The 5592-nt window shown below is 36.5% G+C and overlaps 1 non-coding gene across 1 annotated transcript; it reads left to right on the top strand.

The window, feature by feature from the left end:
• The first annotated feature begins 334 nt into the window (after positions 1-334).
• LOC112768051 (small nucleolar RNA R71) lies at positions 335-442 on the top strand. Its single transcript, XR_003185490.1, has one exon. It is a non-coding gene; the product is annotated as a small nucleolar RNA R71 (small nucleolar RNA).
• Positions 443-5592: the final 5150 nt, after the last annotated feature.

Below are 5592 nucleotides of genomic sequence, written 5' to 3'. Positions count from 1 at the left end.
TGGATGAAGCTTCTTTGGTACTACCTATTGCTGCTTGGATGCTAGACAGACTCTGCGAAATCATATTGACTTGCTGAGTCAATATTTTGTTCTGAGCCAATATGGCATTCAGAGTATCAATCTCAAGAACTCCTTTCTTTTGATTTGTTCCATTATTCACAGGATTCCTTTCAGAAGTGTACATAAATTGGTTATTTGCAACCATTTCAATGAGTTCCTGAGCTTCTGCAGGCGTCTTCTTCAGATGAAGAGATCCTCCAGCAGAGCTGTCCAATGACATCTTGGACAGTTCAGACAGACTATCATAGAAGATACCTATGATACTCCATTCTGAAAGCATGTCAGAAGGACACCTTCTGATCAATTGCTTGTATCTTTCCCAAGCTTCATAGAGGGATTCACCTTCCTTCTGTCTGAATGTTTGGACTTCCACTCTAAGCTTACTCAATTTTTGAGGTGGAAAGAACTTTGCCAATAAGGCATTGACTAGCTTTTTCCAAGAGTTCAGGCTTTCTTTAGGTTGTGAGTCCAACCATATTCTAGCTCTGTCTCTTATAGCAAAAGGGAAGAACATAAGTCTGTTGATGAGCGGATAATTTATACGCTTTTTGGCATTGTTTTTAGTATATTTTTAGTAGGATCTAGTTACTTTTAGGGATGTTTTTAATAGATTTTGTGTTAAATTCACATTTCTGGACTTTACTATGAGTTTGTATGTTTTTCTGTGATTTCAGGTATTTTCTGGCTGAAATTGAGGGACTTGAGCAGAAATCAGATTCAGAGGTTGAAAAAGGACTGCTGATGCTGTTGGATTCTGACCTCCCTGCACTCAAAGTGGATTTTCTGGAGCTACAGAACTCGAAATGGCGCGCTTCCAATTGCGTTGGAAAGTAGACATCCAGGGATTTCCAGCAATATATAATAGTCCATACTTTGGCCAAGAATAGATGACGTAAACAGGCGTTCAACGCCAGCCTTCTGCCCAAATCTGGCGTCCAGCGCCAGAAAAGGATCCAAAACCAGAGTTGAACGCCCAAACTGGCACAGAAACTGGCGTTCAACTCCACAAATGGCCTCTGCACGTGCTACACTTAGGCTCAGCCCAAACACACACCAAGTGGGCCCCGGAAGTGGATTTATGCATCAATTACTTACTCATGTAAACCCTAGTGACTAGTTTATTATAAATAGGACCTTTTACTATTGTATTAGACATCTTTGGACGTCTGGTTCTTAGATCATAGGGGGCTGGCCATCTCGGCCATGCCTGGACCTTCACTTATGTATTTTTATACGGTAGAGTTTCTACACTCCATAGATTAAGGTGTGGAGCTCTGCTGTCCCTCAAAGATTAATGCAAAGTACTACTGTTTTCTATTCAATTCATCTTATTTCACTTCTAAGATATTCATTCACACTTCAACCTGAATGTGATGAACGTGACAATCATCATCATTCCCTATGAACGCATGCCTGACAACCACCTCCGTTCTACCTTCGACTGAATGAGTATCTCTTAGATCTCCTAACCAGAATCTTCGTGGCGTACGCTAGAATGATGGCGGCATTCAAGAGAATCCGGAAAGTCTAAACCTTGTCTGTGGTATTCCGAGTAGGATTCAATGATTGAATGACTGTGACGAGCTTCAAACTCGCGATTGTTGGGCGTTAGTGACAGACGCAAAAGGAGGGTGAATCCTATTCCAGCATGATCGAGAACCGACAGATGAATAGCCGTGCCGTGACAGGGTGCGTGAGCATATTATTCACTGAGAGGAGGGGATGTAGCCACTGACAACGGTGATGCCCTTGCATAAAGCCAGCCATGGAAAGGAGTAAGACGGATTGGATAAAGATAGCAGGAAAGCAGAGGTTCAGAGGAACGAAAAGCATCTCCATTCGCTTATCTGAAATTCCTACCAATGAATTACATAAGTATCTCTATCCCTATTCTATTAGTTATTATTCGAAAACATCTTCATCACTTTATATCTGCCTGACTGAGATTTACAAGGTGACCATAGCTTGCTTCATACCAACAATCTCCGTGGGATTCGACCCTTACTCACGTAAGGTATTACTTGGACGACCCAGTGCACTTGCTGGTTAGTTGTATCGAAGTTGTGACAATTATGAATTAAGATCAGAGCACCAAGCTTTGGAGCCATTACCAGGATTTGTTCGAGCCTGGAGATCACAATTTCGTGCACCAAGTTTTTGGCGCCGTTGCCGGGGATTGTTCGAGTTTGGACAACTGACGGTTCATCTTGTTGCTCAGATTAGGTAATTTTCTTTTTGTTTTCTTTTTAAAAAAAAAAAATTTTCAAAAATCTTTCAAAATTTTCTCCTGTGTTTTCGAAAAAAAAAATTATTTTAAAATAAAAATGTTTTCAAAAATATATTTTTCTTCAAGATTTTTAAGAATGAATTCTAGTGTTTCATGATGATTTGTTGAATCCTGGCTGGCTGTAAGCCATGTCCAATCTTTTGGAATGGGATTTCAACTTATCATCACAAGAGATTCTCACACACTTAGTTGTTCTATACATGAAAAAACTTACATGCTAAAGCTTGACTGGCTGTTAAGCCATGTCTAACCCTCAGATTGGAGCTTTAGACTAACATGGCAAGATTCCTGGAATTCATATTGAAAATTTTGGAATCCTTATTTTCTTTTTCAAAATTATTTTTCGAAAAACATAAAATAAAAATCCAAAAAAAAAAATTAGAAAATCATAAAAATCAAAAATATTTTTGTGTTTCTTGTTTGAGTCTTGAGTCATATCATAAGTTTGGTGTCACTTGCATATGCATCTTGCATTTTTTCGAAAATATCATGCATTCCTAGTGTTCTTCATGATCTTCAAGTTGTTCTTGGTAAGTCTTCTTGTTTGATCTTGATGATTTTTTGTTTTGTTTCTTTTCATGTTTATCATATGCATTCTTGAATTCTTAGTGTCTAAGCATTAAAGAATTCTAAGTTTGGTGTCTTGCATGTTTCCTTTGCATTAAAAAATTTTTCAAAAATATGTTCTTGATGTTCATCATGACATTCATAGTGTTCTTGGTGTTCATCTTGACATTCATAGCATTCTTGCATGCATTCATTGTTTTGATCTAAAAATTTCATGCATTGCATCATTTTTCTTGTTTTTCTCTCTCATCATAAAAATTCAAAAATAAAAAAAATATATCTTTCCCTTTTTCTCTCATCAAATTCGAAAATTGAGTTGACTTTTTCAAAAATTTTTAAAAATCAAAGTTGTTCCTTATGAGTCAAATCAAATTTTCAATTTGAAAATCTTATCTTTTTCAAAATCTTTTTCAAAAATCAAATCTTTTTCAAAATTCTTAGTTATTTTCGAAAATTAAAAAAATATTTTTCAAAAATCTTTTTCTTATTTTTATATCAAATTTTCGAAAATAATATAATCAATTAATGTTTTGATTCAAAAATTTGAAGTTTGTTACTTGCTTGATAAGAAAGATTCAAACTTTAAGTTCTAGAATCATATCTTGTGATTTCTTATGAATCAAGTCATTAATTGTGATTTTAAAAATCAAATCTTTTTCAAAAACTAATTTCTATCATATCTTTTCAAAAAAATATCTTCTTATCTTATCTTTTTCAAAATTTGATTTCAAAATATCTTCTCTAACTTCCCAACTTCTTATCTTTTCAAATTTGTTTCAACTAACTAACTAACTTTTTGTTTGTTTCTTAACTTTTTCAAAACTACCTAACTAATTCTCTCTCTCTAATTTTCGAAAATATCTTCCCTCTTTTTCAAAAATTTCTTTTTTATTAACTAATTATTTTTATTTTTTTATTTAAAAAAAAATTTTTTTTTCGAAAAAAATACTAAATATTTTTCAAAAACTATTTTCAAAAATCACTAACTCCTTTTCAAAATAATTTTCGAAAATTATTCCTTCTCCCCCATCTCATTCTATTTATTCATTCATATCCTAACATCTCATCTCACATCTCTTCCATTGGTACAGTTGCATCTCTTTCTTTACATCACATTCTTTGTCTCCCCCTTCTCTTCCACTCACAAAGGGATCCCTATACTGTGGTATAGAGGATCTCTATTATTATTATTATCATTTTTCTGGCCATTCTTCCTTGTCATATGAGCAGGAGCAAGGATAAGAACACTCTTGTGGAAGCAGATCCAGAACCTGAAAAGACTCTGAAGAGAAAATTAAGAGAAGCTAAAATACAACAATCCAGAGATAACCTTTCAGAAATTTTCGAACAGGCAGAGGAGATGGCAGCCGAAAATAATAATAATGCAAGGAAGATGCTTGGTGACTTTACTGCACCTAATTCCAATTTACATGGAAGAAGCATCTCCATTCCTGCCATTGGAGCAAACAACTTTGAGCTGAAACCTCAATTAGTTTCTCTGATGCAGCAGAACTGCAAGTTTCATGGACTTCCATCTGAAGATCCTTTTCAGTTCTTGACTGAATTCTTGCAGATATGTGATACTGTTAAGACTAATGGAATAGATCCTGAAGTCTACAGGCTCATGCTTTTCCCTTTTGCTGTAAGAGACAGAGCTAGATTATGGTTGGATTCTCAACCCAAAGACAGCCTGAACTCTTGGGATAAGCTGGTCACGGCTTTCTTAGCCAAGTACTTTCCTCCTCAAAAGCTGAGCAAGCTTAGAGCGGATGTTCAAACCTTCAGACAGAAAGAAGGTGAATCTCTCTATGAAGCTTGGGAAAGATACAAACAGTTGACCAAAAAGTGTCCTTCTGACATGCTTTCAGAATGGACCATCCTGGATATATTCTATGATGTCTGTCTGAGTTATCTAAGATGTCATTGGACACCTCTGCAGGTGGATCCATTCACCTAAAGAAAACGCCTGCAGAAGCTCAAGAACTCATTGACATGGTTGCTAATAACCAGTTCATGTACACTTCTGAAAGGAATCCTGTGAGTAATGGGACACCTATGAAGAAGGGAGTTCTTGAGGTTGATACTCTGAATGCCATATTGGCTCAGAATAAAATATTGACTCAGCAAGTCAATATGATCTCTCAGAGTCTGCATGGAATGCAAGCTGCATCCAACAGTACTCAAGAGGCATCTTCTGAAGAAGAAGCCTATGATCCTGAGAACCCTGCAATAGCAGAGGTAAATTACTTAGGTGAACCTTATGGAAACACCTATAACTCAACATGGAGAAATCATCCAAATTTCTCATGGAAGGATCAAAAGCCCCAACAAGGCTTTAATAATGGTGGAAGAAACAGGTTTAGCAATAGCAAACCTTTTCCATCATCAACTCAGCAACAGACAGAGAACTCTGAACAAAATGCTTCTAATTTAGCAAATCTAGTCTCTGATCTATCTAAGGCCACTGTAAGTTTCATGAATGAAACAAGGTCTTCCATTAGAAATCTGGAAGCACAAGTGGGCCAGCTGAGTAAAAGGATCACTGAAATCCCTCCTAGTACTCTCCCAAGCAATACAAAAGAGAATCCAAAAGGAGAGTGCAAGGCCATTGACATAAGCGCCATGGCCGAACCTGTGAGGAGAGGAGAGGACGTGAATCCCAAGGAGGAAGACCTCCT

The sequence above is a fragment of the Arachis hypogaea genome, chromosome 17, assembly GCF_003086295.3.
Source record: "Arachis hypogaea cultivar Tifrunner chromosome 17, arahy.Tifrunner.gnm2.J5K5, whole genome shotgun sequence".
In the NCBI taxonomy this organism is placed as follows: Eukaryota; Viridiplantae; Streptophyta; class Magnoliopsida; order Fabales; family Fabaceae; genus Arachis; species Arachis hypogaea.
The sequence above is the reverse complement of the archived record's forward strand: the minus strand, read 5'-3'. Positions and strand labels throughout refer to the sequence as shown.